At 46.7% G+C, this 19,910-nt stretch overlaps 1 protein-coding gene across 2 annotated transcripts in view; it reads right to left on the bottom strand.

Moving 5' to 3' along the window:
• The window catches only part of ADCY2 (adenylate cyclase 2), a 415,689-nt gene that overhangs the window by 211,672 nt on the left and 184,107 nt on the right, over window positions 1-19,910 (bottom strand). The gene's annotated exons all lie outside the window — the stretch shown is intronic.

Here is a 19,910-nt window from a genome sequence, read left to right as displayed (position 1 = left end):
TCTCCAGAGCAATGCTACCAGACATTTCTCTCCCTGCTTCCTTCAGTGTCAACAGAGATCTGCCTCCAACTCTGAGAGCACCTCATGACAAGGCTCATGTCTGTCTGGTCCTAAAACCACACAGTGACGTGTGGATGACTACACCTGATGGTTTGTTAATCAACGAATCAATGATAAACTGAAATTTATACCTCTGCTAATATCCAATAGAAATCATTATCATCTTGGTCTTTGGGAGTTCAAATGGTTGAAAGGTTAATTATCCCAATGAGGTTCTACTATGCTTATTTCAGAAACTCAGTGGACCAAATGGTCCTGGATCATCCAAGGGGCCATGAATTGCAGGTCTCTGAATGTTCCCAAACTCTCTCTCCCATATGTAAAGACACATGCACAACAGAACACATTTTAAGTGCTACGTCCCAATGGTTTTCAAAAGTTTAGAAACATGTAATTGTGTACTAATTAAGCCCAAATTTTACTAGCCTTAAGTCAGCTCTCCAAAGGATCTTTACCAAGTGATACAGCACAATCTGCCTAATTCAGGCGATTCCAGTGAACTTAAAAGTGAAAACAAAGAAGAAACCTTAACACACGTTTGGACTTTCATCAATTTAGATCATCTAATTAACCTGAACCCATGAAATCTGGCTTCGTTTAAACACCATAAAAAATTCTCTTCATTCATCACCACTTTATAGGTGCTATATTTGATCTACATCCACTCGTTAGAAAATTTAAAAGCCAACAGGTGTTTGGATTGGGCTAACGAATGTGACCAAGGCTATCAGGCATGTCAATCCATGCAGCTTAGTTCTAGATGAAATGATCATCCTACTTCGTAGTGCATGTGTGAGATCACTATTTCAAGTACCACAGCGTACCAGAAGGGAGGCATGCCTTTGGTGGATACGTGGGGTTATTTCTGCACTGATGGTCTATGTGCAGTTCGCACTGTGGCATGTTTAAATCCTGTTTATAACCTACATGATACTAGGTAAATTTAGAGTTAAACCAACCAAGCACAGTGTACCCTTCTGATTATGATTGGCCAAGAAGACATCTTATTAAGGTAAACAGACCAAAACGTAGGTATCAAATGTAATGTGACAACAGAGGGACAATGGTCCGGGGGTAGAAGCCCAGCACCACAGGGATGGCATGGCCAATCTTGGGCATGAAATTAAACGTGATAACAATAGGTGTGTTCACAACTAAGCAATGGGTTGCAAAATCCTGCAAAAACAAGACTCCAAATACAGGAGAGGCAAGGAGCACTGTGATTAACAAGGTCTACTTTGAAGGGGAATGGCCTTTTTAGTAAAGGCAAAAAATGTTCCACAAAGTCACACTATAATTAAAAAAAAGATATGGGTGGCTCAGTCAGTTAAGTGCCCAACTTCAACTCGAGTCATGATCTCACAGTTGGTGGGTTCGAGCCCCGCGTCGGGCTCTGTGCTGACGGCTCGGAGCCTGGAGCCTGCTTCGGATTCTGTGCCTCCCTCTCTCTCTGCCCCTCCCCAACTCGTGTGCTCTCTCTCACTCTACCTCTCTCTCTCTCTAAAAAATAAATAATCATTTAAAAAAGAGATAAATAGCTTCCTGGATGCATACACTGAAGGCTTCTGTGACTAGGAAAAAAAAAAATTCCTACTACAAATTAAACTTCAGAGGTTTCATTAATGATACCAATAATAGGAGTTTTAAAGTCATATTATTTATAAATTACCAGAGAATCCACTCAAAAGTTAAAACGTGCATTCCTTAGAAATTTGGGGCTGATAGTTCTTTGGAGGAGATGCCACAAAAAGCCAATGAGGGGTCACCAGGAACTGAGATGATACATTCAGTAAACCACCTCATTCAAGGAGCCTTTACTGAGCATTCATTTACGATCAAGTAAATTTTACACTTCCTCCCCATGAAATCAACTTCATTGGAATAAATTCAATAAAACAAACCAGCAAGAAAAGTCAACAGCACAAACAAACAAACACAGGCGCTAAGAAGCAGGCTGGTCATGAGCTGGGCAATGAGATTCCAGCGGTAGCTGCCGGGCTCTGGGGGGACCGCAGGCTCCGCCATCATAGGGGCTCACAGCTAGCTGTCTTTATGAGAAGAGAAGAGTGCTGTGGCTGAAGGAAGACTTCTGATAAACCGAACACACTTCTTCCAACATGATTACAAAATTTTCCTTGCACACAAAATTTAACCACTGAAACCGCTAATGCAGAGGCTCCCACATTTTCCTATTTCACAATGCTCTTTGTGGCTCATGAATCTTTCATAGCATTTCCTAGGCCAAAGGAAATATCCAAAAGTACTGTTTGTTAAGTAGTAAGGTCCACAAGAGTTGAGTATATGACCTCACAACCTAGTAGCTGTTGGGGAAAGAAACCCCAAGTAGATACTGAAATAAAATGTAATGTTTTTATTTCATTCTTAGAAGACCCAGGGACTTACTCTGGGCCCTCAGTAGCCACTGAGCTGGTTGAGCATCACGTAACTTCACAAGCCTTGGATTCCGATTCAGCACTGCCACTCGCAATCTCTGTTCTGCCTTGATTTCTTGAATTTTTGTCACAACGCTTGCCCAAATCCCAGCTTTAAAATGAAAGGAATGTAGTGTCATCTCACGTTGAAACCATGAACTACCATGAGTTTGTGGTTTGCACGGTGTCCGCCAGATACCGAGGGTTGCTATGTTTCCCTTGAAAATTTAAAATATTGGGAGGCACCCCCAGCGGGTGCCTTGGCACACAGTTTGGGAAACCACATCACTGATGACCCACAGGCTCAACAAAATAAATAGATATTTTGTTAAATACAACTGGAAGTGTTATTAAAATTACAATGCCCTTGCTGCTTATTTTCTCCTTCATAAGCTCTGAAAAGGTATGCTTAGTTAGACCAAAAATATAGGAGATTTGTTGGGAGCTTACACAATAGTGTTAGCTTCTCCTAAAAAAAAACCCAATCTGAATGTATCATTGCACAGATTTTTAGGAGATACAGCTCAAAGTAGGTAACTTTTATAGGTTTAAAGTCCTCTTTGTGTCAGTTTTGTGACTGATGCCTGGGCAGGGAGGAAGGAGCACGTTTCTGGCTTGGGTACCTAGTTCTCACGTTCACTGATGCAGGAACTACATGAGAGGGAGATCGTTTGGGGTAAAAGCTGGAAACATGTCATGTCGTGAGAGAAGGAGAAGAACAACGTCTTCATGTGTCACTGTCGATGGCAGGTCCCTCCTCCCCAAGCCTCCGTGACAAACAGCAGGGATCTGCTCTCTACCCCATGAGTCTGGTTTACAAAGGTTTCCAGACGGCAAGCTTCACACACACATTTTCAGCTTACAAGAAAAGTAAGAGAGAAAGCCCCGACCCTCTTCTGGGTCTGTCATGATCATATTTTGAAATGCTAGGGTTTCCAAGTCTAAATGCATTTCTGGGATGAATTAACATGCTTCCTGAGGGTGTGAAGAAGTTTTGTAAGCCAGGGAGGAAATAAACCCATCCAAGGCTACTAGAACTCCAAAGAACAAGTAGAAAAAGTTAAAAATCTTCACTTCCATTTTCCAGCGGGCACATTACATAAATAAACTTGCCCGCTAAAAAACCAAGATGATTTTTAACGGTTATCATTTATCATTAATCATTTAATGGTTAATAAAATGATTTGATGAGTAGTGTCTGCAGTCACTAATTGTTTTGAAGTTCATTTATTTGAGAGAAAGAGAGAGAGAGAGCGTGCACACACAAGGAGGGAGACGGAGAGAGAGAGAGAATCCCAAGCAGGCTTCACATTGTCAGCACAGAGCCCGATGTGGGGCTCGAACTCACCAACCGAGAGATCATGACCTGAGCCAAAATCAAGAGTCAGGACACTTACCCGACTGAGCCACCCAAGCGCCCCCACAGGTACTAATTTTTTAAGGACCAAAATAAAGAATGGAAATCCTAGTTGACAATTTATGATTCTCCCTTTGTTTTGTATCACGTATAACAAGCCAGGCCTTCATCGATTAGAGCAAGATTCAGTATCTCATAATGTATTTTGACTATTCGAGAAACACCGCAATGCCTTTCTTTATGCTTGAACAAGACTATTTACAGCATGATATTAAATAGAAGCAGCAAAAAAGTTTACCGAATGTTTGAGAAAGACAGAATAGTCTGAGAATCGGCCTTCACACTAAAAGGAGAAGAGACAGGCAGCGTGGAGCTTCCCGTGGTCAGGTGGTCCTGTGTTGTTTTCCCAACAGGGAAATTAACATGCTGGGCTTGCTACAGGGCATACCTTTCACAGCTCGAGAATTTCTACAGCCAATCACTGCACTGAAAGACATCGAGGAGGAAAATTAAGTGCCAGGCATCGGGACCACATGGCAATAGAAATGGAACGGGTGAAAACAATTTGATTTTAAGAATATGCATTAAGAAATGGCTTTGTTTCGATGACAACCAAATTCCACAAAATGCAAGCAAGACAGTTTTTAGCCTCTGAGCTCAGGAAAACCACACAGACCTGGACCATCACCTGGGTTATCAATGGTCTCCAGGCAGCGGGGATTCCAGGCTCTAGCTCATTCCCAACTTCCTCCGTGTCATCAATCTCTCCCAACAGCAGCCAAGGGTGCTTCTGACTGCACAGTCCCCTCTCTTACCTCACACAACCCGTCCTTCTTCTCCATTTCTCGTTCTCCCTTTGTGGCCAACTCTTAAAGGCTTGTCTACTTGAGCTCTTTCTACTTCTTTGATTCCTGACTCTCCATTGTCCACTTCTAACTATGTAGCAACTCCAAGATGCCACTCTTGTCAAAGTCACTGGCCCCTTCCAGTCCCTCCCTCACCCGCATCACCAGCAGCTGGTCACTTTCTCCAGCCCAGAGTCCCCATCTCTCTGGGCTTCCTGAGCTCCACGCTCCCTGGTATCCGCCTGACCCACAGACTCCCCCACTCTGACTCAGATGTGACACTCTCCAGGGCTCCATCTGGGTCCCCAATTTCTCCCTCACAGGGTCATCCATGCACCTGGCTTCTTCAACCCCACCTACATGGCACCAACCCCCAATGGCAGACCTCTAGCCCCGATCTCACTCGTGAGGTCAGCACTCAAAGCATCTCCACTTTAATGTCTGCGCAAAACTCCATCTACAACCTGCCCCAATGCATCTTCAACTTCTATTGATGTGTTACCCCCACTCCACTCCAGGTACCACACCCTCCTTTGGGGTCCTCCAACTTGTGTGTCTTGGCAGGCCCACGGCCTTTGCACACACAGCTTGCTTGGCCTGAGAAAGCCCCTTCTTGCCCCTCTTCCCATGTGGGACCATCCTTCTGACCTGTGGCTTCTATGTGAGCTCCTCTCTGGCATGTTCTCTGATTGTCTCCCTGTTACTCACCAGCGCTATGCCCAGCGATTTCCTCCAAGATTACTTCGCCCAAGAAAGGTAATCATTTGTATTTATCCATCTGCTTATTGCCCGTGTGTCTTACTCTTCTCTGCAGTCCACGAGGGCAGGGACACCATCTTTCTTTTTTCTTTTCTTTATTCTTTCCTTTTATTTTCTTTCTTTTTCTTTCTTTTTTCTTTCTTTCTTTCTTTCTTTCTTTTCTTTTCTTTTCCTTTCTTCCTTTCTCTCTCTCTCTCTCTCTCTCTCTCTCTCTCTCTCTCTCTTTCTTTCTTCCTTTCTTTCTTTCTTTCTTCCCTTATGTATATATTGGGTAATTCGTAAAGGGTCTATCATGATGTGTATTTGGTGAATATTCTTTGAATGAATGAATATAATCCCTTATATCCACATGCTTCACCACAGCAGAATTGGAGAGATCATAATTCAAATACTGAATACAAATATGTCCCTTCATTCAACAGATATTATTGAGGGACTACTAGTGTTCAAGGTGCAGGGGCTGTAATTTTGAGAAAAAGGACAAAAATCCTTCCCTTCATGGAGCTTACATTTAAATATGAATTTTGGCTTCAGATCAAACTTCTTTTTCTGCCTTTCGTATTTGGAGATAAAACTTTGTAATCGCTTTGGAAGATGTTATCCCTAATACCAGGCTTCTGCTTCGACATACACCTAATGTTCAGCAAATCCATGCAAATGGTATCTGGACAGGCATGAAGAACTTGGACCCAGAATTGTCCTCTCAGAGCTAATCTGGAAAGAAAAAAATGCAGTATGTGTGTTGTCACCTGAAAGAGAGTGAAACTCTCCTAGGGTGACCAGATTTGCCTCTGATCTGTTGGGTAAACGAAAACATCTAAAGAAAAGATATGTGTTAAAAAGAGGGGGTTGAGTGGGTGGCGAAGATTTTAATTCTGGAAGCACAGAAAAAGGCCAGTCTCTGGTGAAAACAGTGCCGTCCAGAACAGATGGCCTCTTGTCAGCTGATTCTAGTACCTGGCCCACCTCGCTGGTGCATCTTCCCAACGGAGTGCATACTTAAGGATTGCAGAAACTGATGCATTCTCACCGGGGGCCACATCACCCTCAAGGAGAACACTGCTTCATGGGGAAAGGCAAGAAAATTACTTTTTTAAATGCATAATAGACGGACATGCATGTGTCACTTAAATAGATATGCAGTATTCCTGTGGTAGTAAGTTTTCCGTTAGTTGGGAAAAAATATCTAAAATGGCTCTTCGGGAGAGTTACAATGGAGAAGAGTCAAGCGACATTGCCTTAAACGTCACCTGTGCTATCTCCGTGCTCACGGGTGACCTCTGGATAAGGCAGTTTCTTGCTACAGAGGCAGAAGGTGGGAGGTAGTTTGAAACAACTATCTGGTCTACCCAACAGTCATCCGCTAATGACAAATTAGGAAATGAACTCCCTGGGTTTAAACATCATCCGTTTTCACTTTCGTTAGAGCAAGTCTGCCTCCTAAGTTTGGCAAAGTTTGATTTACTAACAAGATTACACTTCGGAGCTCTCCAGACGGAGGGCTACTCCCCGGAGGGGTGCATGCTCCCAGGTGGACATACTGTACCTTTGTAGACGGGCCTCCCCAGGAGACACATCTTCTGACTGATAACATCATTCTTCAAATTTAGATCAACTTACCCCTGACTCCATCAGCCACAGATTTAAATACATTCTTAACCAACTATTTCCCAGCTGGTAATGCCCATAAATCACACCCGATTCTGTAAGTGACTTTTGCCATCTTTTAGAACTACGGTGAATCTAATGAAAACATCATGATCGCATACACATGCAAATTTCAGGCACCAACTATGCTCCGTTTAGGGAACTGAAGACTTCCGTTCGAAAGCCCACTGCAATTGTAACTGCCATACAAAGACCTCTTCTGATTTGTCTCTAGGAATGGAAAAGGCAAGATAAGGCTTCACCAAAGTGCTTTCCAAACAAGAGCTCACTGAAGAAGGTTCTGATACTGGCTGTGCGTTAGAGTCACCTGGCATTGTAAAAAGATATGGACCTGCCCGGGACCCATGCCTGGAGAGTCTGTAAGTTATTATTGTTTTACAATAATTTCCCCAGAGGAATACGTTGTGCATCGCGAAAGGAGAAACTGAGGATGGATAAGACGTAGATGACTAACCTCGAATACTGCCAGAACAAAGAAACAATTCACGTGGAGAGAAGAGCTGAGAACATAATAATGGATGGAATGATGGCTAATGTTAATGAGGATGTGCTTCCTCCCTCCCAGGAGGTGGGCTTTGCTATTCAAACTAAAAATGTGAGGTGTAGTGTAATTGTTTAAACCAAAGGAAAGACACCCTTCCCCTCATTCAGGGGGGCCCGGCGCCGACCTGGAGCGAGATAACCCTGTCTTTGGAGGGTAAGAACACGAGCCTGGATACAGCTGAGGCTGAGCGCTGGGGTTCAGTCAGGGGAGAGAGATGGGAGGAGGTTAATGAGCTGAGCCAAGACCAACCTCAGATACTCACATCGGGACGGACCAGTGGGATTTCAGGAGACCCACAGGAACAGCTGAACTAAGGCCAGGGGAAGGGATGGAAAACACTATGTGCCTAGCGTGACGTCAGGGAAATATTCTCGGGAGGACGGGCTTCCCTGTTAACTTCCAAAGGAGTATTTTGAATGCACTCGTCCAGGACTGCAGAGCCCCTACCCGTACTGCACCTGTAAGTTCCATTTTGAAAGCTAGCAAACATTCAGTAGTTTCTAAGACAAGCGGAAAACCAGTTAAAGTTAAAACCAGTTACTAAACCAGCCTTCTGAACTTAGATGTCATTCTCTTGTTCTTTTGTCAGCGCGTGTCGGCATCCCAGGTCTGATGGTGTTTGGAGAGCAAATCCGATAGTTTGGATGGATAAGGGGATTATACTTCAGAGCCTGCAAACACGCAACCTTGCCATTTGCAACCACGTGGATGGACCACGAGGGCATTATGCTAAATTATTAAGACAGAGGAAGACAAATATATGATTTCACTTCTATGTAGAAACTAAAGATCAAAATAAACAAAACAAAGGTCAAACCAGAAACTTTAAAACAGAGAACAAACTGATGGGTCACAGATAGGAGGCGGGGGGCGGGGGGATGGGTAATGCATAGAATATACGAGTGAGGTGCAGAATTGTGCAATCGGCATGTTGTACACTTGAAATGGATATGACATAGTATGTCAACTATACTTCAATAACAATGAGAAAAGAATGCTTCCAGGTGGGAGCTTCACTAATAAAAAAATGCTGCATTTCAATGGTCCCTGACTGGCGTGGGGCAGGGGGGCACCTGGGTGGCTCAGTGGGTTAAGCATCCAATTCTTGATTTCAGCTCAAGTCATGATCTCACAGTTCGTGAGTTCAAGCCCCGCATCGGGCTCCCCGTGGACGGTGCAGAGCCTGCCTGGGATTCTCTCTCTCTCTCCCTCTCTGCCCTTCCCCTGCTCGTGCTGTCTCTCTCAAAATAAATAAAATAAAATAAAATAAACTTAAAAAAAAAAGTAAATGTTCATTGGCCAAATTTAGATTTTAATGTGAAACTATCTATAAATGATACTTTAAATTGAATCAAATTATATAAATATTAAAATGATATATCTTATAAATGATATCTTAAATGGAATCAAATTATATAAATATTAAATTGCTTTAAATATTGCGTTGATGATTGATGAATTAACCAAGGAACACAAATCATTCTCTGCAGAAGTCATTACATTTTCAGGTTTCTCCTTCATTTTCCCCCCACATCACCATTAGGTTCGGGCCCACGGGGGAACAGCCCAAGAGAAGAGAATTCTGGGTGATGCAATGACAGCCGGGTCCGTCCCACAACCTGTGATGCTCTTCACACGCTCTATTAACACCTGTACTAAAACATCTGTGGGCACGCCCATAAACACGGCGCATTCTCTGCCTGAATGACAGTCTTCTTCAGGCTTAACAGTAGCTTCAACACAACTGCACCGGAGCTTTCTGTCAGTGGCGGTGGCCGCAACGGCACATTCTAAACAGGGAAAAGTCCTGCAGTCTGGTAATTATGTACTTTGGAGTTAATTACTGCCTAGTAAGTTAATAGCTGTTCCTGTCAATCATCAGGCAAGACGACAACATCAGGTGGTGTGGTGGGGACCCGTAAGAACCAGGACAGGTGGGGTGACATAAGCTCTTGGAGGAGTAGCAAACACTGGTGATTAGCTAGTCAAGGCCTTTCCCACCCCTTTCCCTAGGTACCCACAAAGGCTGGAAACCCACACACTTGCTTCACCAGGTTCCTATGTCGCTGGGAGCGGAACCAGATGTGAGTCAAATCAGCTGCAGAAGAGGAAGATTCTCTGTGTTGGCTTTTAATTTCTTACTAAAAAGGAGCAGACACAGTTCATGGGAAACGTTCGCTTTCCTACTCCTACTTGCTTTGAATGTAGATGAAATGGCCGGATCTGCAGCAGCCTCCATATGACGGCGACAGAAAAGCCAGGGGACTCTGGAAACAGCAGCCCCGATTTCATGGATCTGCTGCACCAAGGTCAGAGGCCCTCCACCTTTGGATTTCTTTTTATTTCGGGCAAATAAATTTCCATTTGTTTCAGCCTCCGTAGTTTGATTTTCCGTTTCATGCAGCCAAATGTGAGGCTGACTCATATGGTTGGGACAGCCCGATTGAGTTAGCAAACACAGCTTTCCCTGTGTTGTAGCATAAGCTTCTGTTACGTGTAGTTTTCTGAGAGTGTTTGCTGTAAAGTAAATGCATGAGTTGAGACCACACACGAAAGCTATGTATGGAATGTACCCTAAATAGGCTGGCAAACCAATAAGAGAAGGAATTCAGACCAGTCTGAGAAAAATTAACCTCTTTATGGAGACCATGATGTCAAGAAAGATTTGAGTCGGAGAGGCAGACCAGATGATGTACAGAAGCGAGAAAAGGCGAATTCTGGAAGGGGAGCCTTGAGCTAAGTATTACAGGGTCGGAAGGAGGCTGCTCCAAGCATGGAGTCCGCACATTGAGAGGAGCCAATCGGGCCAAACAGGAAGTAATCCCGACTATATACCAGCTGGAGGGACTAAGGGAGAGCAGCAGGAGCAGAAGACACATTCTTTCCCTCCTGGAGCGGACGCCATGGTTAGGAGGGTAGAATGAACGCACAACGGGAAAACATGCAAACAGATTTTGCTCAGGTACCATTTTCTGGTTGTAGTGCTTTGAATGGTACGTCCCTCCGAAATTACATCTTTGCAGTGTAATTAGGTTGCGCAACAAAGATGAGATCATCCGGGATTGGGGTGAGTCCCAAATCAGTGACAAAGGACATTGCAAAAAAGAGAAGACGTAGGGGAAGCCAAGTAAAGATGAGGCAGAGATCGGAGTGATACCACCACAGCCAAGAAACACCTGGGGCCGCCAGAAGCTGGGGAGAGAAGAGAAGAAGGTTCTCCGGAGAGCTTTTGGAGGGAACTTGGCTCTGCTGACACCTTGATTTTGGACTATGCTAGCTTCCTGATCTGTGAGAGAATCAATCAAGTTTAAGTCTTAGCCACCTTAGGTAGTTCATACGGTGATGCACACTCCATACGTCCTGCTGAGGACATAGAGGGGACAGAAGTGAGGAAGAGACCCATGGAAGGAAGGGAGCGGGGAGGGGAGCCTCGGAGCCGATACAGAGAGTGCAGAGCACATGCCTGGAAGAAACAAAGACAAGGGATGTGAGGTTTCTCTCTCGGGGAATCTCACGGACGGTCTCCCTTGTTGAATGAATGCTTGTCCCTGGGAGGAAGGCTGTGTTGGTGAGAATATCAAGCTCAAAGCTGAGCCTGTCTTAGGGGGCTTTATTTTAGCCATAAGCGTGACTGAAGGTGAAGAGTCTGGGACAGAGTCCGTGCAAAAGCGTCCTTCCTATGTGAAGTTTAGAGCCTACACGCTCTGACTACGCCTCTGACTTGAGTTTTCTCAGCACCGGGGCCTAGAGCGCGGGCAGGGGTGATGCAGAAGGCCTGTTAGGAATCTCCGCCACAGCCATTTTTCCATTTCTTCCTTCCTTCCTTCCTTTTCTTCCTTCCTTCCTTTTTTTTTTTTTTTCTGAGATAAAGACAGAGTGTGCGCACAAGTAGGGGAGAAGGGCAGAGAGAGACAGAGAAAGAGAGAATCTTAAGCAGGCCACACTCAGCACAGAGCCCAACTTGGGGCTCAATCCCATGACCCCCCAGGATCATGACTTCAGCTGAAATCAAGAGTTGGCTGATTACCTGACTGAGCCACCCAGACGCCCCTCCAATTTCTTAATTCGTTGTGGTATTAGTTTAAAATTGAACTATTAATGACTTACTGTTACAGTGGCCTAAAAGGAAACACTGTAAGAAGGAAAATGAACTGGCTTAAGGAGCTGGTGGGACCGTGAAGGGGCTCTGGTCTTGGATTCTGTGCAAAGACTGACCATGTGGCTCCATCCTTCAGCTTGGGAAAGGCGGGACGGCCAGCTGTCTGGATTTCAACTCCTTCATCATTCACTGAGGCCATCGGGGCCTGGCTTAGAGACCTTCACAGTATCAACTTTATTCGTGACTCCAAGATATTTCAATATTCATAGACATGACCTATCAACAATTCTTAGACACATGAACTTAGACCAGTGACCTTCACCCCCATCACTGTGGCCATCACCTTGAACTTTCTGGTCATGTGAACCAATCCATCTCAAACATCTCAAACTCGCTGCCTGTCCCTCCTTGCCCTCCAACTCCCTACAGCCTCACCTTGACACATCGCAGGTGCCTCACTCCTGGCACTAACCTATCAGTCTGGCTGGCGGCATGGCTTCCTTCTCTAGACAGCCAGAACTCACCTCACGTGATCTGAAGTTCCTCCTCACCAGTCCCCTGGTACCACATGGGCTGTGCCCTGCAGTAATGAGGTTGACGTCCTCTATCGCGTCCATCCTATGCCAGGCACACAATTCAAGAGGATTCCACACGGACTGGAGTCTGAACCACTACAAACTCATGGTCTCCAATCTTGGCACCAATAGAAAGGAGTCTAAATACAGCTTAACTCCCACTTCTGTCCCCTCAAGACCACCTCAAACCTCTGCCATTCTCTTGGTCTCCTTCCCACTAAGCCCTTGCTTTCAAGGCAGTCCTGTTTTTCTACTCCGAGAAAACGGAGGCCTCCTTCACTGCCCCCACACATAACCTCTGAGCTCTACACCTACACCATGTCTACAAGGCTTTTCTTTTTTTTTTTTAATTTTTTTAATGTTTTTATTTATTTTTGAGACAGAGAGAGACAGAGCGTGAGCAGGGGAGAGGCAGAGAGAGAGGGAGACACAGACTCCGAAGCAGGCCCCGGGCTCTGAGCTGTCAGCCCAGAGCCCGACGCGGAGCTCGAACTCACGGACCGTGAGATCATGACCTGAGCCGAAGTCGGACGCTCAACCGACTGAGCCACCCAGGCGCCCCTCTACAAGGCTTTTCTAGTGGGAGCCATCCCTCAGGTTCGAGGACAACCTCTCCGCCTTGACCCAAAACCCTCCTCCAGGTGTCCTGCTGGGGCCTCACTGCAGCCACCGCCCTTGGGTGTGTGCCATTGATTCTGTCACTAACGGGATGCCTGCACGTCTCTAGCTCTGACCCACCACTTTCCTCTTTATCTCCAGCAAGTCTCTTGAAAGATAAGTGAGTCTCAAACTTGGATGCACCTTCGGGACCTTGGCACAGCAACCGCTTTTTAACCGACTAGCCCAGCGCTCCTTGTGATGCTCGTTTGCTCGCTGACGATATGCTCCTCATTCATACACCTCCCGCAAACGAAGTTCCTTTATAAAGTCGGTGATGATTCCCCAAATGCCAAATCCCAGGAGCATTCTTCAATTTCATAGCACATGATTTTTTCTGAGGCTTTCTGAGGTACTTTTAATTACTGCCTCCTATTTGCAAATATCTTTCCGTGTTGTCCTCTTATGCTTATCATCTCTAGCCCCGACCTTTCCTCAAGAGCCCTTGGCTCCCCTGAGCTCCTTATGTCTCGGTGCTCCCCAGGGTCTTGTGTTCATGCTCACGAGATTCAAACTAAGTGACCGCATCGGCTCTCAGGGTGGGCACAATCCCCTAAGGGCAACATCTCCCGGATGAATCTGTTTCCAGCCCAGAACCACCTTCCAGAGTTCAGGCAATTACAGCCAGCTTCCTGGCACACGTCTCCACCTGGGGGACCCTCAGGCACCTTCTAGGATATGGTGAAAAGAAATTCCCTGTCTCCCTTCCCTCATTATCCTGCCCCCATCTCTCTAAGAATTTGGTGGCAATTTGGTGTCGCCTCCCACTACCTGACCACCCAAAAGGAGCAAGAGGACACTCTTTCTCAATGCGTACTTTGCCCCTCACATCTGATATTCACTACATTCTGACAGTTTCACTCCTTTAATGTCTTTTGCATCTCTGCTCTTCCCCACCGCCCCCTCCACGCCTGCTTCTTCTGCTCTGTTTCTCAATCAACTCTGGACCCTTCCACAAACTCCAACTCCCCCCGCCCCAGTAGGGCAGTCCCCATTCTTTTTTAATTTTTTTAATGTTCATTTATTCTTGACAGAGAGAGAGAGAGAGCGCACAAGTACGGGAGGGGCAGAGAGAGAGGGAGACCCAGAATTCGAAGCAGGCTCCAGGCTCTGAGCCGTCAGCACAGAGCCCGACGCGGGGCCCAAACTCACGAACTGCAAGATCATGACCTGAGCTGAAGTCAGGCGCTCAACCGACTGAGCCACCCAGGCGCCCCAGGGCAGTCCCCATTCTTTTGCATCTGGAAGAAGCCAGGACAGAGTCGCAGGTGGGCAATGCTACGGGGCAGCAGGCACTCCCAGATCGCAGTGGCTCACACGTCAACTGCCCGTTTTTCCCGCAAGCTCTGGGTCCCCTGTGGATCAGCAGAGTGGTGGGGACCTGGGCAGACGTGGGCGTCATCCTAATGCAGGCGTCCATGATCACTGGAACAGAAAGAGGACGATGGAACAGAGGCTCCTCAGGAAATGGCTCGCAGCTCTGCTGTTTGCTCGACAAGTCCCTTGAGCTCTGGGGCGAGGGAAGTGCCAGCCTATGGAGTGCCAATTAGCACACAACTCAAATCTCTAGCCCCTGCATCAGGCAGCCCGCTGCTTAAACCCTCCGGAGCCAGGCTGCCTCACCTACAGCTCTGTCTGCAAACCTCACATGAGGATCCATAAGGAACACCAAGGATGCATATCTGAAATACAAAACTGTAGGAGTTGCTTTCAGAAAACGCTGATCAGCTTGAGACATATCCCAGGCATTTGCCTGGGTGACTACATCATGGCAGTCTGAGCGCCATACTTCAGGAAACACTGGCTTACCAGATCAAGTACGTGTTTCCTAAAATAGCACAGGATGTCCTTGACGCTAGTCCTCTAGGATCCCATTTACACTCATGGCCCACACCGGAGCCACCCTGCTTGCCGAGGTGAGGGCACCCTGGTTCCAGCCACTAGCCTCAGTGTCCTGTCTCTGCACCACACTCTTTTCTCTCCCTCTTCTCAGCCACTTCTCCTTTCTAGAGTTCGGCCTGGTCAGGGCCTAAGTGTCCCCGTGACTCTGCCCGGGCAGCAGGAAGGCTCCCAGCTCCCAGACCAGCCCCAGATGTAGGTGGCCTCTTTGCCACTCTGTACTACGAGCATACCTTGTGCTGAATCTGTCCCGGGACTCGTCCTGGGGCGTGACTGCCTACTTCCAAGGATCTCCCCTTCGTCAGACTTCACGGTTTAGAGCAGGGAATCTTTCTACCACCAAGCACAAGAGGTATTTCACAAATGATCACTGAGTAAGTCACTGAGAGCGAACGAATGAATGAATGGTCTATTCCGGCTCCACGCTTCTATGGCATATTTCATTGCTGCTTCACTGCTCCCGAAGGAAAACAAATCAGGGCCCCAAAGAGTTGAAGGCAGGAGGCCTCGGGGACAAGGATTCAGGCTGCTGATGGCCTGTGAGCTACTCACCTCAGCTCTGAAACCTCCTGATGGCAAAGGGGCTCCCGGCCTGCGGCCGGAGGGCACCGGCTTCTCAAAGAGGGCTCTGTGCACCTTCCCCAGAAGCTGCCTCAACGTTGGCTTTGAATCCAGCCCAAACCTCAGCCCAGCCTTACCGTGGCCCCGCCTCTTTCTCCCTTGCCTTCAGGCACACAGCAAAAATAGCAGTTGATCGAGGAAAGAAACAAACAGCAAAAGCCTCATACTGTCTCCCTACACTTTAGACAGTTAAAAAGAATCAAGATCTGTAGAGATCTCTGGATTCACTTCTGCGTAGCTCCCACGTAAGAAAACATCTGCTGGGCTCGCTCTTCCAGCAGGAGCTCAGAAACACACTCGAGCGGCTTTCACTTGCTTCGCCTTTACCTCGCTTTCCTCGCTTAGGTGAACCTTGTCTACTGTGTGTATGTAGCCCAGCTTAACCCCCCAGTTTGGAGCAAAAGTGAGACTCCTTTTAGAAAAATAACAAAGACTCCAATTGGCGGACTGAGTAGAGGCATAACCTCAGGAACACATCGTCTGGGACACTTAATTCTGTGAGTACCAGTTAAGAACAACAACCACAACCACAATAGGAACAGGGGCTGCAATACTCACTGGGGTGTATGCAACTCTTCCCCTGGGCCCGGTCCTGTTTCAAGTACAACCTGGTTTCTACAGCCTCCCATTTTATTTGATCATTATTTTCACTTGAGACAGGGGCGGGAGAGGCAGAGGGAGAGAGAGAATCCTAAGCGGGCTCCACCTTGGGCTTGATCCTATGACCATGAGATCAAGCCTGAGCTGAAATCAAGAGTTGGATGCTCAACTGACTGAGCCCCACAGGCACCTGTAGAATTCCCCATTTTTTAAAAAATAGAATTTTTTATTTTTCCCACCTCCTCAATGCCCATCACCCATTTAGCCCTTTCCCCCATCAATCTTCAGTTTGTGCTCTGTATCGAAGGGTCTCTTATGGTTTGCCTCCCTCTCTGTTTGAAACTATTTTTTCTCCTTCCCTGCCCCCGTGGTCTTTTGTTAAGTTTCTCAAGTTCCACATATGGGTGACAACGTATGATACCTGTCTTTCTCTGCCTGACTTATTTCACTCAGCATAATACCCTCAAGTTCCATCCACGTTGTTGCAGATGGCAGGATTTCGTTCTCTCTCATTGCCAAGTAGTATTCCATTGTATGTATAAACCGCGTCTTCATCCATTCGTCAGTTGGTGGACACTTGGGCCCTTTCGGGAGTGCCGATTCATGGGGGCACAGGTACCCCAATGTTTATCACGGTGCTTTCACCAACAGAGCTCCCTATTCTACAGTCGAGTGTGTGGGGAGGAGTCCCAGTCCCCTGGGAGCCCAGGAGGCCGGGCTGCAGGCTGGACAGCCCAGCCACTGCAGACACAGAAAGCACACAATGACATTTTAGGAAAATGTTTTTGATTTTTTGTGGTTCACACGTTCTCAAGTAACAAAAACCTAGCTCTTTTGGTGAGTTTTAGTAAGCTACCCACTCAGGTAAATGGGTCAGTATTACAAGGACCCACCATGTGACCAGCGAGGAAGAAGGCAGCTATTTACCGGAATGAGCTTCTGTGCTGACTCGGGTAACAGTGCCCCCACACAGGGGCTAAATCACATGACAGAACATTTGATTATCATGGAAAGGAATCCCATGCAAGGTTGTTATTTTGTGCCTCTGGTTACCCACCTGAGAAATGGACACGGAAAGAATTACTTTCTATTTCTGGCCAAAGACACTACGAGATCTACCTTCCCAACCACGAAAGGATGACGAGGGGAGAAAACAGAAATGCCTCAATGGTAAGTAAAGGAATACATGACTGAAGAATAACATCTATCGAGAATTTTCTGGTGACTACACTCACACACACACACACACACACACACGCACGCACACACACACGCACACACACACACACACGCTCCCCTATGAGGAAGATACATGGATGCCAAAGGGGGTTCTCGGGTCAGCCAGTGCTGGTAGATGTAGGGTTTGCTCTGACCCCCACTCACAGGACAGGCTGGGCCCTTGCAGAGAAGGCCCCTGGTCAGCAGGCCCTGAAAACACTGAAAAAGGATGATTTCCAAAACATCACCACATGGGGCGCCTGGGTGGCTCAGTCGTTTCAGCATCATGACTCAGGTCACGATCTCACAGCTCATGGGTTCGAGCCCTGTGTCGGGCTCTGTGTTGACAACTCAGAGCCTGGAGCCTGCTTCGGATCCTGTGTCTCCCTCTCTCTCTGCCCCTCCCCCGCTCACACTCTCTCAAAAATAAACGTTAAAAAAAATTAAAAAAAAAAAAAACATCATCACATAAAATTCTGGTATGCCGACATCATTTGCTAGTATTTAAAATTCTGTTGTTTGTCACTTAGAGACATCCAGAGCTCAGGAGATGTCAAACACTGCTACTTTTGTTTCTGAACAGTAGAGAGGAATTTTTATCTCCAACAAGAAGATCCGTGGGAGAAAAGAGAATAACAGATCGCTCTTTCCTTGAGGGTTCACACCATTTCTCACAAAGCCAGGGACTGAAAACACTTTGTGTATGTTTGGAAAAAGCTGACTTAAATGCTCCCAAATATTTCTGGGGCTTAGGGAATCACCATAAATAATGTGAATACAAACCTATGGGGAGATGACTCCTTAAAATATTAGTATGTAAATTCTTAATAAATGCTTGAAAATTCACAGTGCAAACGGTCTATAAGGAATGTGCTGTTTAATAATAATAATAAAAAAGCGAAGCCAGCACTGACCACGCTTTAATAACAACACTGTTGTTTTCTCGGCCACGCCTACTTCCTTTCGGAGAGCTGGCACTGGGTGTGAGCGGCTGTTTGGGCGCCTGCCGCAACGTGCTCATTATAAAGGGCCAATTATAATTAGATAATGAACAAAACCACTATCCCTTGCAAAGCACTTTGCCTTGAAGGACAAAGAGAACACATTAAAAGGGAGAGGGGAAAAAGGCAAACCAATTTAGAATTTTATACCAATGTCTCAAATAATTGGCTTAGAGAAGCAGGCTCTGGATTCAGTCCATAGAGCCAGGCCTTGGGGCTCCATTCTTCCTTCCACCTCGTCTTTCCTCCTGCTATTAAAAAGCGTTCATGATCTTGATGGCGGAGGGTGAAGGGACCAGCTCTTCTTATAAAAGCTTTGGATTGTCTTTTTAAATAATGTTAAACAGATTCTTTGGGGTGAATGCTTCCCAAATACAGAAAATTCCATCCTCCTGGTGAAGTTCTGTTCATTGGGTCATTTATTCAGCCGACATTTTGAGGACAAGACAGACAAATGTTCCCGTGGAGATTTACATTCTGGCTGGGGACAAGGGCAGCAGATTCATAAACTTAGTAATTAAGTCAAAAATTAATTATAGACCGCAGAGTACAAAGAAGGGAAGTGCCCTGACAGAGGGATGCACACAAGGGCTCCTGGCTCCTCACAGAGAAAGGCCCGGGCATTCAAGCAAAATATTGATTATCATCATAAAAACTAGAAAGGCTCCAGGACTCCTCCTCCATTATGCTCCTTCCCCAGGAGGCCTCTCCCTTGTGAGGCTCCTCCCCCACAAAGTTCCTCCCCCAGGAGGCTGCTCCCTCATGAGGCTCCACCCCCACAAAGCTCCTCCCCCAGGAGGCTGCTCCCTTATGAGGCTCCTCCCCCACAAAGTTCCTCCCCCAGGAGGCTGCTCCCTCATGAGGCTCCACTCCCACAAAGCTCCTCCCCCAGGAGGCTGCTTCCTCATGGCACCATCCCCCACAAAGCTCCTCCCCCAGGAGGCTGCTCCCTCATGAGGCTCCTCCCCCAGGAGGTTCCTCCCCCAGGAAGCTTCTCCTTCATGCCATTTGAGTTTCTCCTCTTGCTTTACTTCCAAAGGTTGGCGAGGCATCTGTCTGCCCAACGTCCCCAAACACTGGAGTCCTATGTTCTGCCTCCTCTTTCCTGCTCCACCCACGTCTGATGATGGAATATCTAGACTGGTCAGCCTGCAGCACACATCCCACGTCACTGCCTCTATCACTCCCACTGCTGGTGCCCAGACTAAGCCAGCACCCCTCTTGCCGCAGCGGTGGCATCTAAACTAACCTCACAGCTCCGCTCCCCGTCTGCCCATCTCCTCTCAGCATAGCAGCCACCCACCCCGAATAAATGAAAGTCGGGCTATGTCTGTCATTTCCTCATGAAGCTCTGCTGGCTTGTGAAATCAATCCGGCCAAAGTCAATGCCCTTATCATCGCTGCCCCAGCCACACGTGGCCAACCTCCACCTCTTCAGTGCCATGGCTTGTGTGCTCTGCTCCTGCACACTGGCTTCCTTGCACCTAGACCTTTCTTGCACCAGATGTCCACATACTCAGATCTCACTCACATGACTTTATCAATGATAAATGAGCAACATATTCCAGTTTTTTC

Source organism: Panthera onca, chromosome A1, assembly GCF_046562875.1.
Source record: "Panthera onca isolate mPanOnc1 chromosome A1, mPanOnc1 haplotype 2, whole genome shotgun sequence".
In the NCBI taxonomy this organism is placed as follows: Eukaryota; Metazoa; Chordata; class Mammalia; order Carnivora; family Felidae; genus Panthera; species Panthera onca.
This window is presented reverse-complemented; position numbering and strand designations above follow the sequence as displayed.